The 11268-nt window shown below is 44.6% G+C and overlaps 1 long non-coding RNA gene across 2 annotated transcripts in view; it reads right to left on the bottom strand.

Annotated features, from left to right (window-relative positions):
- Nucleotides 1-1801: 1801 nt before the first annotated feature.
- LOC142361054 (uncharacterized) overlaps nucleotides 1802-11268 on the bottom strand; it is a 55226-nt gene continuing 45759 nt past the window's right edge. For both annotated transcript variants that reach the window (XR_012763586.1, XR_012763585.1), the window contains exons 2-3: nucleotides 7332-7459; nucleotides 1802-2036 (exon numbers count right to left, since the gene is read on the bottom strand). This is a non-coding gene — a long non-coding RNA (uncharacterized LOC142361054). The remainder of the gene's footprint in view (nucleotides 2037-7331; nucleotides 7460-11268) is intronic.

Below are 11268 nucleotides of genomic sequence, written 5' to 3'. Positions count from 1 at the left end.
AGCAGAAAAGCAATTTAGTTAGATGGTAGTTGTTTGAAAACAAAGTTCTGCTCTGATTTTTTTCCTAGACAAAACCAGATCATGCTAATAGGAGTCCCTACACCTGGAACAGCTTTCCCATACAGAGACTTCAAAGTTCTTACAGAGGATGCAGCTACTGGTCTCTTTTACAGAACTAAACCTTGAGACACAGTGGGACTCACCCAAGCTGAAAATGAACCCCAGCTCTTCTGCGAGCCACGCGTCCTTTTTCTCGCCCTCGGAGAATCCATTAATGAGACGGTGTAAGTATATGGGGAATCATTCCGACACTGATGCACTTTGTTTTCCATTCAGTTGTGATGCAGGCCACAGAGCAATCTGCCATCCTTCTCTGCCTCACTTGCAAGAGGGGAGAAGGTAAGGAACTAGTCATTTTCCCTCTGTCTCATCGAAGAATTAAGTTCTGCTCGCTCCGATCTCTGGACATTGCAGTTCATTCATGTCCATGTGGAGTCACTGCTTATCTTCTGCGGGGCCACATGGCCCGTGGTCCTTTTAGAACAGCCCACTTGCACTGAGGCTTTATTACTCACTTTTTAATCTGTCTCTCTTTTCTTTTTCTTCTTGGATTTTGCAGCAATAATTGAGCCCCTTTGGTTTGCCTCTGAAGAGGGGAAACTCAATGACTAATAATTACCTTGCATGCCATTTAATGAAATTGAAGGTGCACAGTAACATCCATAATCGAACTCTCCCAGCTTGTTAAGCCCTAGTTCTGCATACTTCCAAGTGTTAATATTCAGACATAAATGGAAAAAGGTTAAAAGGATTCAGTGAATTTGTAACAAACGTGCTCTTTGTATATATGAATTCTGAGTCGTCTCTACTGCACATGGTGTATTGGTTAATCTTGCTATGAATACCAAAATTACCTCCTTGTTAGCAGGAACCATTGCTGTTATTACTGCAGCCCAGTGGAAAGGGCATTGACTTAGGTGCCAAGAGACTTAGTTTCTCATTGCATCACTGCTACTGTCCTGCCGTTTTTCCTAGGACAAATTCCTGCATCTATTTATTCCTCTGCTTCTTTTCCCACCTCGTGCTGTCTTGAGTATCTAGAGGTGAAACTCTTTGGGATAGAGAACTCCTTATATACTCAGTGTCAGGTACAAGGGAGCCTGATCTCAGCTGATGTCTTCATGAAATAGCAACAAATGCCAACCTGTTAAATGTTAAATGAAAAGAAGTTCCATCCAAAATTAATGAACATACTCAAAACTGAGCATACTCTGTACAAAGTTTAAACCAGCTTTGTCAACTATAGTTTCAGAAGCCTTAGGTTATCTAGTGCAGGAGATGGCACATTCTGCAGCAGCATTTTAAATATGGAGGCCTTTGATAAATAAGCACTGAACATAAGCCAGCACAGCCGATCCCATGCATTTTCAGTTTTACCTTCCTTCCAGTAGTCCTGCTTTCATGCTGTCACTTCTGTGCACAGCAGATTTTTGCACTGAAAATGAAAAATGAAAACTCAAAGAGAGAAGTTATCATTGGGGAAGACTGAGAGGTGATCAGAGGTTGCTTGAAGTGAAGGTATATGAGTTCTGCAACTGTACTGAGAGAAAGAGCGGTCAAAAAGGAAAGAAAAAAGTGGGGAGCAGAGGAGAAGAGAGGCAGCAGTTTATTTATTAGGTGCCATCAATGTTTAAGGCAGAAGGCAGAAATTCCTGAACGAAGCAATTCATAGTTTAAGTGTTAAATTGTACCTTTAAGTGGAAAAAGCCCACACTGAGGCCAAGAAAACACTTACTGAGATTTCTCGGAATGTTTTCCAGCAACGCTGGGTTCTGCCTTCCTCCCACCACTCCGGAGGAAAAGGAAGGTGTCTCCATAAATCACATCTCCCTTAGAGGCCAGTGTCACCCACGCGGATATCCTCGGCTCGCTCCATGACTGCTGCTTCGCCACCAGCACTCTGTCTCTGCAGTACTCCACACTCTCAGGAAAGAGTCAACAGCAAGAGAAATGTGGTGGGGCAAGACACTGCCAACCTAGCAAAGGAGTGAAACCACAAAATCATTTACCCTTCATGAAAAGGACCGCAGCTAGTGGGTAGAAGACAATGTGAGCATAAGGACTATTAAGGAGTTCCCATCACTCCTAGCTAAGCTGTCCTCTCTCCAGATGGATCCCTTATGTTGGTGCAGACCTTTTCATCAGAAGACAGCCACCGTTTTCTGCAATGTTGATGCCTGAAGATGATTACTTTCGGTTGTTTTGGGTTTTTTCGTGTTTGTGTGCCTGTAGCTGAGGAAGTTTGATCACTGCTGGCTGGACCTCAAATATCTACGGCGAATTACAGTGTGCACCTGTCTTGGCTAAAGCAGAGCAATGGCCTTTAGATCATTTGAACCATCTGTGATCCCATCCTAGCATGCTTGGATACCTAAGAGTTTCTCTGAAGTGCAACAATTTACATGGTAGGACAAAAGTGTAAGAAAGACCTTGTATTCCTGCCCTAAGGCCTGATCCACCTCACGCAGGTACAGCTTTACCACGGAGGGCTTAACACACTGCAGGCATCAAGCTGCTCTGTGCTAACACCTTGACATCTACAAAACCAGAAGTGAAAACAACAAGCGGGAAAGAGTTATGTGTAACCCTCTCACTAAGGATGTGGGGTGGCAACGTGACATGTAAAACCCTCTGGAGCATTCCTGATGTCATCCTTGAGCGTGGAGCCTGTGTGAGGCACACAACTTCAGCCTCTCCCTCTCTCCCTCCTCAGCACCATTGCATGCTCTGTGGTATATTGCCTGTGTCAGTAATGAAAAACTGACTTTTGTCATCACCTAAAAGCACTATCATGTGTTGGAAACAGAGGGAGAAAAGAAAAGCACCGCCCCGTAAGCTGAGAAAACTGCAGAAAGGTAGTGAGCCCTCCCAACGGAGCTCTTGGAAGCCTGTTCTCCTACCACAGAAAGCAGATAAAACATAGCTGAGGACAATCATATTTGGCCTAATGTGACCCCTACATTTAGAGTAAGATTCAGAAAGAAATATGTGGCCTTGCAAGCACAGAAAGGTATTAAGGCATCCGCCGTAGAAAGGGTCAGTAAGATAAAAAGGCTGCTGATTGGAGGTGTTTGTTTTCTCTACCCATGTTTTTCATACCAGGAAATGTAAGACTTTTTGTTGTCTTTTCAGAAAATACCAAGGTTATAATGTCTACCATGCTAGAGTATGAAACAAAAAGAAAATAAGAATTCGCTTCTGGTTTACAGCTGTTGTCCCAATAGTTGTATATGCACCAATAAAATATTACAATGGTCCAGAGAGACTTATTTGCCAAGCCACAAGCACATCATGCTCCAGAAATAAACAAGGGCCAAAAGAAGAAAAATCAGTCCTGTTGGAACTATGTTAAAAAAGCCTCCCTAGCCTGGTTTGAAACCACGTATGCTATTGCCAATCTTGTGATACCATAAAACGCTAGTCTTCCACCCCCAAACCATGAAATTAAATGTATAGGCACTAGGTATTTTTATTTGCCTGCGACAAGCCCCAAAGGTTCAAATGTACGATCTTCGCCCTGCCATCACAAGGGCCTAGTGCGTTTCTTTTTAAACAAAAACTGAGATTATCATGTAATTAAGTGGCTCTAGGCACTGAGCCTTAAAAAAACAACCTTTAGAGGATCACTTCCAAATGATGAAAGATGGTAGTGCTGTAGTGGGAGAGCCGGCAGAGAAAAGTGTGGCGAGGAGATCCGTGCACAGGCTGAGGTGAGAGTGACTGGGCAGGGCTGGTGACAGTCTCGGCTCACCCACGGCAAGCGGGTTCTGTCCCAGGAGCCCGGGGAAGAGAGTGGCAAATACACAAACCTCCAGCCTCGGCGTTTGGCTGCAGCTCTGCTGCGCCTGATCTGTAATTCCTCTGGGAAATCCCACTGAGATTTTTGGCCGGGGCTTTGGAACAACTGAAGAGGAAACTTCATCGAGCCCTCCGCCTGTTTGGAGAGCACTTTATGAGTTTATTCTATGCTGACTGAACACTTCTGCCGTGCAAATACCCACCGGTAGACTTCCAGCTTATAGGCACGGCAGTCAAGGTTTGCAGAAGGGCTGCCGGTAAAAGGCAGGCTGGTGAGCCGGGGTGCAAGGTGGCTCTTCTTGGCACGAGCCTTTGCGGTTCTTATTCTTTCGCTCTGCAGCTGTGAGCCACGGTAGTTCCCCAACGGGTAGATGGAATTTGTTGTTTTCTCTCAAGAGAGTTACTAATCTTTTCAGCCACATAAATACATTTCTATTATTGTCTGAGTAAATTGCCTTAGAAAACTGTTTCTTCAGGAAAATAAGCTGAAATTTCTTAAAAGGAAAATGTCAGTATCTTTTTCATAATTATTCCAGTACTTTTTTCTATCTTTGTTTATGGTAAAATCTCAATAGTTAGGAACTAGCATACAAACTGACATTATGCTACCTGCTTAAGAGTCTGAGCTTACCCAATCCCAAGCAAAAAGTGAGACCTGTGCATCTCAGTCTCCCTTGCTCTTCTGCAAATCTCACCTAGATTTCTTCCCAAATTATCGCCTGCCTATATTTGTTTGTTATTACAATGTTTCTCTTGGACGGCGAAGAGCTCTGAAAAGAAAAAGGTTCTACAACCCCACCGTCGGCATCGCACTTCACTGCTCACATCCAGCCCTTCCCAGAAAGATACCAGTTCAGCAAGATATTTATCCAATTGTTTAATTCTGCACGCAGCAGTCTGCACTTGCTCTGCCCCCTCCAGCATTAAGATGAGGGGTTTGCTCTGGCAGTTGGAGACACAAGGCAATGTTTAACAAATCTGGGTATCAAGTGGTCTGAACTCCTCAAAAATGAGGCCAGAAGCGGGATCTGCTTTTTTTGTATACACAGCATTAGGTGTTTGTAATGACATTTGTAATTATATTACCGGAATTTATAACTCCTTCAGTACTTAAAACTAGGCAGCCTTTTGAATCATTTATTTTATCATAAGAAAAGAAACTGTGAAACAGGCACTATCTAGGTATAATTTCCAAACAAATCTGCACTGTGATTTCACCAGGAGGTCTGTAAATTCAACGCAGACAAGTCCAGAGCAGATTTGTGGAGATGTCTGTGAATGTCTGTCAAATCTGCCTTTATATTATAATAAAAGATTCAGTCAGAAAAGAACCAATGCCTAAGCAGAGTGCACTGGAGAAAATGTAGGCAAATCTGTACCTTATTCATATTATTAATTTTAGTATCTGGACTTGCACCTGAGGGGCATTTAATGAGTACAGTGAGCAGATGCAGTTTGGCTCTATGCTCGATGGGTATCTTGGTTTGTTATCGGAAGGCTAATAACATCCCAACAGCGATTCACATGGAAAATTCCTATCTCTATCTGCAGTTATTAAAATCATAACAGTGGAAGAGACTGTAATAATTTTTGGGTCTGGTCCTGAAATTACCTGCCCAAACAGCAATTTTACATACCAGGTCCCATTTACATCTGTGGGGCCAGGAACTTGCACACAATTCCTAAGAAGCTCATACACTTGCCAAATTGCAGCTGGATGTGAACATTTTGACCGGTCTGTGGGCCTACTTACACTGTGACCCCAAAATGTACAGAATGTACAGAAATATTCCTAATTTTAAAACTAGGATGGTTTCTAACCCTTCAGATTTTGTCACAAGTCTTGGGAGAGTTTGCCCAGTTAAAATCCCAGCTCCTGGCAGAAGTGGTCTGGCAGAATATCAGCTTTCCTTTGTTTATTTTTTGAGGCCTCAAGACTTCTTGGTTATAGAGCAAAGCTCAGCCATATAATCTTCTAGAGGCTTAAAAATCAGAAATCAGATGAAATAAAGTCCCTATTTCTTAGATCTAAAAATCTCCTGATTTTTAAGCAAAGCTCGTTATTCCAGGGATCTCAGCACTGGTTTTTAAATAGCTGGGACTGTGATACTGATTGAGAGGTTCCCAGCACCATCAGTGCCACATCTCTCCTGTCTTCCGGTGGTAGCAGGTCTGGCCTGATGTCGGATTTATTCATCACAGAGTTCGTCAAAAATACATTTCAGCTGCCAGCGTTAGCAAGAGGCAAGGGGACGAGAAGCAGGTGTTACGTTTTAACAGAGAGGGCTGTGCCTATTTATTTTATAATCTAATGTTTTTACTTTAGAGTTTTAAATTTCACATAAAGCCGTTGCAAAGCTGCTTAGTCAATAATGGCAGGAGCAGCAGTGCTCGGGCAGGCGGCAGCTGCTGCCGCAACAGCAGCTTCTGGCTGGAGGCTGCCGTGCAGAGCCCCACTTCCCCGCGGCTGTGGGGACCTGTCACCCTCTGACCCGCAGCGTGAGGAAACCACTATTGCCCTGCTGAACTAATAAAGGGAAAATGCGAAAAAATGAAGGCCACGTTTACATCCCTCGGTCAGCGTTTCGTTGCAGTAAAAGGTGCCTTGGAGGGCCGGGGGTCTGAGCCTCGGCTGTCCCATGCGCAGCCCTGGTTTTTCCCCAGGCTTTGCTGGGCACCCCGAAGTGCGGCTGGAGGAGCCCAATGCCTTTTCATCGCAAACACTGTGTCCCAGCGGCCAGCAGCCTCCGGCGGCTGCCCACCCACCGTGACCGCGCGAGCTTTTGCCCCATCCCAGACGCGGGGTTCGCAGGGGGGGACAGGGTTTCCCAGCTGGCGCAACCCCCAAGCAGACATCAGCGCAGAGGCGTTGCGAGGGGATGGTGACCCTCCCACGCTCCTTCTGGTCTCGGCACTTTCTGGGTGTTCCCTCCCGCTCCCAAAAGGAAAAGAAAACTTCTGCCATGATCATGAGGATTTCTTCTTCCTGGGCCAATTACTGCAGCTTTTTGGGCAGGGTTTAAGATGGCGAAGTGACTCCAAGGTGCACAGTGCACGCAAGAGGAGGGGGCCCCAGTCCCCTCTGTGGGAAGGGCACGGGCGGCAGGACCAGCAAAAGCAGCGCAAGACTGAGCCCTCCTGACTTTCTTCCAAAAAAAATACTTGCAGAGAAACCTGGAATTATATATAAGTAAAGTTGCCTTTTGATATTACCACGTAATTTCCACTTCTGGCAAAGAGATTTTAGCCCAGGCTAATTTGGAGACATTTTCCTTCACCACATTGGCACCCCTGTGTCATTTTTGATAGAAGTCTCATTCATCAGGAGAGTTGGGGCAACCCGCTTGCCTCTCGCTCCGGCAAACAGGGCTGTTTGTTGAGTCTCTTGAAAGACTGTGCTAACAGATAAACATGCTACACATGAAGTACATTAGGTGGAGGTGAAATACAGATGATTATATTTAAGGGCTTACAATAGTCGTTAAGAGCTTCTAACCACAGGCCCTGGCAGGGCTGGTCCTCGGCTTGCAGTGCATGTCTTGGCTACATCCTCAAGCGACTTTCTGTTTCTCCCCCTTGAAACAGGGCCAATCTTGTCAGTCTGGTGGCAATGAAAAAAAAAAAGAAAAAGAAAAAAATCAACTCTGTTAATAGGATTATAAGATTTGGGGAATATAATGTTGTTGCAGATCATTTATTTTGAAAGCTGATTTCATTTTAGTGAAAACAAGCTCAGCCCTGCACACTGGGGGTTTGCAGCCATTATGCCAAACACAATCATTGCTGGTTTGAAAGATGTGATTGCTTTTTAATGCGGAAATTTCACAAGGTTACAAAAGAGGAAAAAATTAAACTCCTTTCTTACAACAAAGTCACTCTGGGATATGCGCTACAATGCCCTGACAATGTCCAGATACTCTGACCGCATTACACATCAGAAAGGTGGATGAGTGTGATTTACACCATTTTGCAATTGGGCTTTTTTCACACAGCTGAAAAAGGCCGAAGAGTTTTGAGCAAAAATAAAAACAGTGCTTGTAAAATGCATTCGGAATTGCACAAACACAGCCCAGGGGTCAAGGAAGTAGAGGGTGGATGAGGAAAGAGTCCAGAGAGATAAATGAGGGGATAACGTGATCTCCCTCTCCGCACCCACGGTGGCAGCCCACTCGGAGTATTGAAAACTAAGCTTCCCCTCAGCCCGGCAGACAATCTTTATATTTGTTAGACATCAGAATAAAAAACGATAATCAGCATCCCTGGCCTTTTCAATAGCAAGCTCCCAAAGGGCCTAAATATATTCTAGAAATAATGGCTAAGCCCCATTTTCCTGGGTGTTAGAAGACGTTCTGTCACCATCTCAGAAGAACCATTGTTGTGACAAAAGTCTCATGGCACAGCCCGGACGGGGCTGAGCAGGGAAACAGGCACTAGCAGGAACGTCCCAGTCAGAGGAATTCATCGGGAGGGACCAAAAGAATGAATTTTTCCAATGCGCTCTTAAAAGAGCGATGAAGGGGAGGGAAGAAGGCTGCCCCTTTTTGAGGTTTGGGGGGTGCAGTACGGATTCGTGGGCTCCCTTCTCCTTTGTAGTGAAGATGCTGCTTTTGATCTACGGCGCTGGGAGAGCTCTCCCCAAAGGCAGGGGTGAGGGAGAGGCAGATCCGGAGGGAGACACAAAGGATGGAGCTGAAGCACTGCCTTGTAGCCGGGGATTGAAATGACATGTGCGCCTCGGAACCTTTTCCTTTTCAAAGCAATTTGCTATCATTATATTGCCCGTGCATTTCCAATACATGTCAGCCTGTTCTCTTTTAACTTGGCGGGAGGGGAAGGTGCTTTTATTGCGGGGCTCCTACAGAAGCTCGCCAGACATTGCTATTATTACATCTGCCGGGCACAGCACAGAATGATGCGTGTTCATTAAAGGAATGTGGTTAGAGTAAAGCAAATTTGTTCAGTCCCTGTTAGAGAGCGCTTCAGTTGGCTTAAAGGTTTTCATGTACAGAAATATTCCTAATTTTAAAACTAGGATGGTTTCTAACCCTTCAGTTCAGCTTCTGGCTGGCGTTACTGAAATCATTTAGCTTTGTTTGCCAGGATCCTATCAGTGATGAAAAACTGCTAGAACAACCTTTATTAAGCATTTCATAGAGTTGCAAATGACAGGATTCCCATTAGCTGTTTCTATTAGGATTCCTCTTCTGCTTTAACTCGTGTGCTTCTCTAACTGTTAGGGGGTTCCTGTGTGGTTATGTATCTGCATGTGTGGGAGGAGAGGTGAGGCAAGGTTTGAAACACAAATTCTGATTTCACTTCTTCAACCAGCTGCTCTCTCATTCACGTGCCAAGGGATGGAGCTCACAGCCACTCTGGGTGGCAGCGTGCCTGGGCTGAGACACTCTGAGTCTTAACACCGATAGACAGCACGCAGAGGTTAATTCAGTCTCTGTTTCTGCATTTTCAGAAGAGCAGAACAATGTAATTTTGGTTCCCTCATCTATTTTACCCTGTTATTGATTCAGTCCCAAACTGCCTGAGAATGGCCAAGCCTTTCCTCCAAACTTCTTTTCCTTCTGTTCTTGCACTGGAGGTTGGTAGCTGGAAAACCCTTTTTGGTAGGAGAACAGCCAAAAACAGCCATCTCTGGGTGTTTAGCTTTGGAGTCAGGATTCCTGACAGTACAGAGAGGCTCTGCAAATTCTTTGGTTTCTTCTGCAGAATTATGAATATGACATAAGTCACCTACTCCAAAGATGGCAAAGACTACAGCAGAGCAGAGCAGAAGTCCCATCCACTTAGACCCACAACCAGCAAGCAGAGTGAAGCACCAGAAAACTATAAGGGAACTTTGCAATGCAAATTCTTGAAATCGTCCTGCACAACATGTCGAAGGAGCTGGTTTGAGAAAGAAACAGCAACAATAGTGTGCTGCCAATTTATGTCTGCCCTTTCATCACTGACGGAGCGCTCGAAGCAGAGGGTGATGCTGCTGGGTTCCAGGCAGCGATGCCCGCGATGACCCCTCTGTAATGACAGACTCATAAAGCACTTGAGAAGGACTTGTGCAGCCAGGCCAAGGGTTGGGTTTGGGAGACAGAGGACCAGAATTCACCCTGTGGTTTGTCATGGTCTGCTGAAGGAGTGTCGAGCCGTGAGGAGTCTCTCTCTTGCTTGCTCTCTTTTTTTTGCACAGAAGCCCGAATAACAAAATGGAAAGCGCAGCTTGAAACAAGCCCACTGCACACAGGTTTTCTCCTGGCATGACAGGCTATCGCAGCCTTAATGGTAGGCTGCTAGACTAGAAGCAGTCTTTCATTGAGTTTGTCTTACTGAGAGGAAAAACTGCTTTGTGTAATAACTTTATGGTAAATGTTGGCAAAAGATTTGCACTGCATACTGAAAGAGAGACATTTCTGACCACAGCTCATGAACCGCATTTATTTACTCTGGCGTTTGTCCATTATTTGTTCATAGGCTTTCTGTCTCTGCGAAATGTGTTCCAATTTTGGGAGCTAAATCATTGCCAGTAGTTTCCAGGACATTCCGCTAGGCTAAGCAAAATTGCCCTAAGCAGTTGTCAGAAACCACTGGAGTAGTATTTTAAATACAGAGTATCTGAAGAAAATAAAAGATACCAAGCGTCGTATCTGTCTCAATCCCGGATCCTGCATGTTGTAAAAAGTTAGGGAACAGTTGCAGAGGGCTTACAGCGGTGCCTGTCTTTCTTGAGCCATTTTCCATCATTTTATGAGCCAAACTGATTTTCAAATGACAACAGTAAATAAAAAATATCTGTATTTATCAGCAGCTCTCCAGATAGAAATCATGCTCAAACTTCAGTCTGGAAAATCCTAGTTATTTACTTCTTGATAAAAATGAATTATAAAATACAGGAGGAAAGTCATGGCTGTTTAAAGTGACACTCAATTGCTATCAGACAGCCTTACGAAGACGTATATTTATAGCTTAGCAGGATAATAATACAGGAATTGCTTTTCTGGACCAGCCCCCTGATCCATCTGCTCACTGTCCTGTATCTGATAAAGTTCACAATAGCCTGAGGTGTTAACTACCCTGACCATGGGCTAATGAAGACTGCAGAACAATCCGTAAGACAGCGAGTGACTGGCTTCAAGTAGGAGTTTCTGTATTTTTGTCTAATGTTTTTTTTCTTGGTAGTAATTATTGTAATTGTAGATAGACTTATTGTCCAAAAGAAAGCTCAGTGCTTATTTGGACTTTGTCGAATTCCTGGCCTGCATGGTATCCTCTGGCAAAGCAGTCCAGAGTCAGCGTGAGCCCTTGCCTGCTAGCGCTGTGGAATTAGCTGCCTTTCATTTTCCTCAAGTGTCCGCTTTTTGCTGTGTAGGAGAGGGTACACTGATTATTTTCTCTACTTTTACCATG

Source organism: Opisthocomus hoazin, chromosome 4, assembly GCF_030867145.1.
Source record: "Opisthocomus hoazin isolate bOpiHoa1 chromosome 4, bOpiHoa1.hap1, whole genome shotgun sequence".
NCBI lineage: Eukaryota > Metazoa > Chordata > Aves > Opisthocomiformes > Opisthocomidae > Opisthocomus > Opisthocomus hoazin.
Note: the sequence above shows the minus strand (reverse complement) of the source record. Positions and strands in the feature narration are given on the sequence as shown.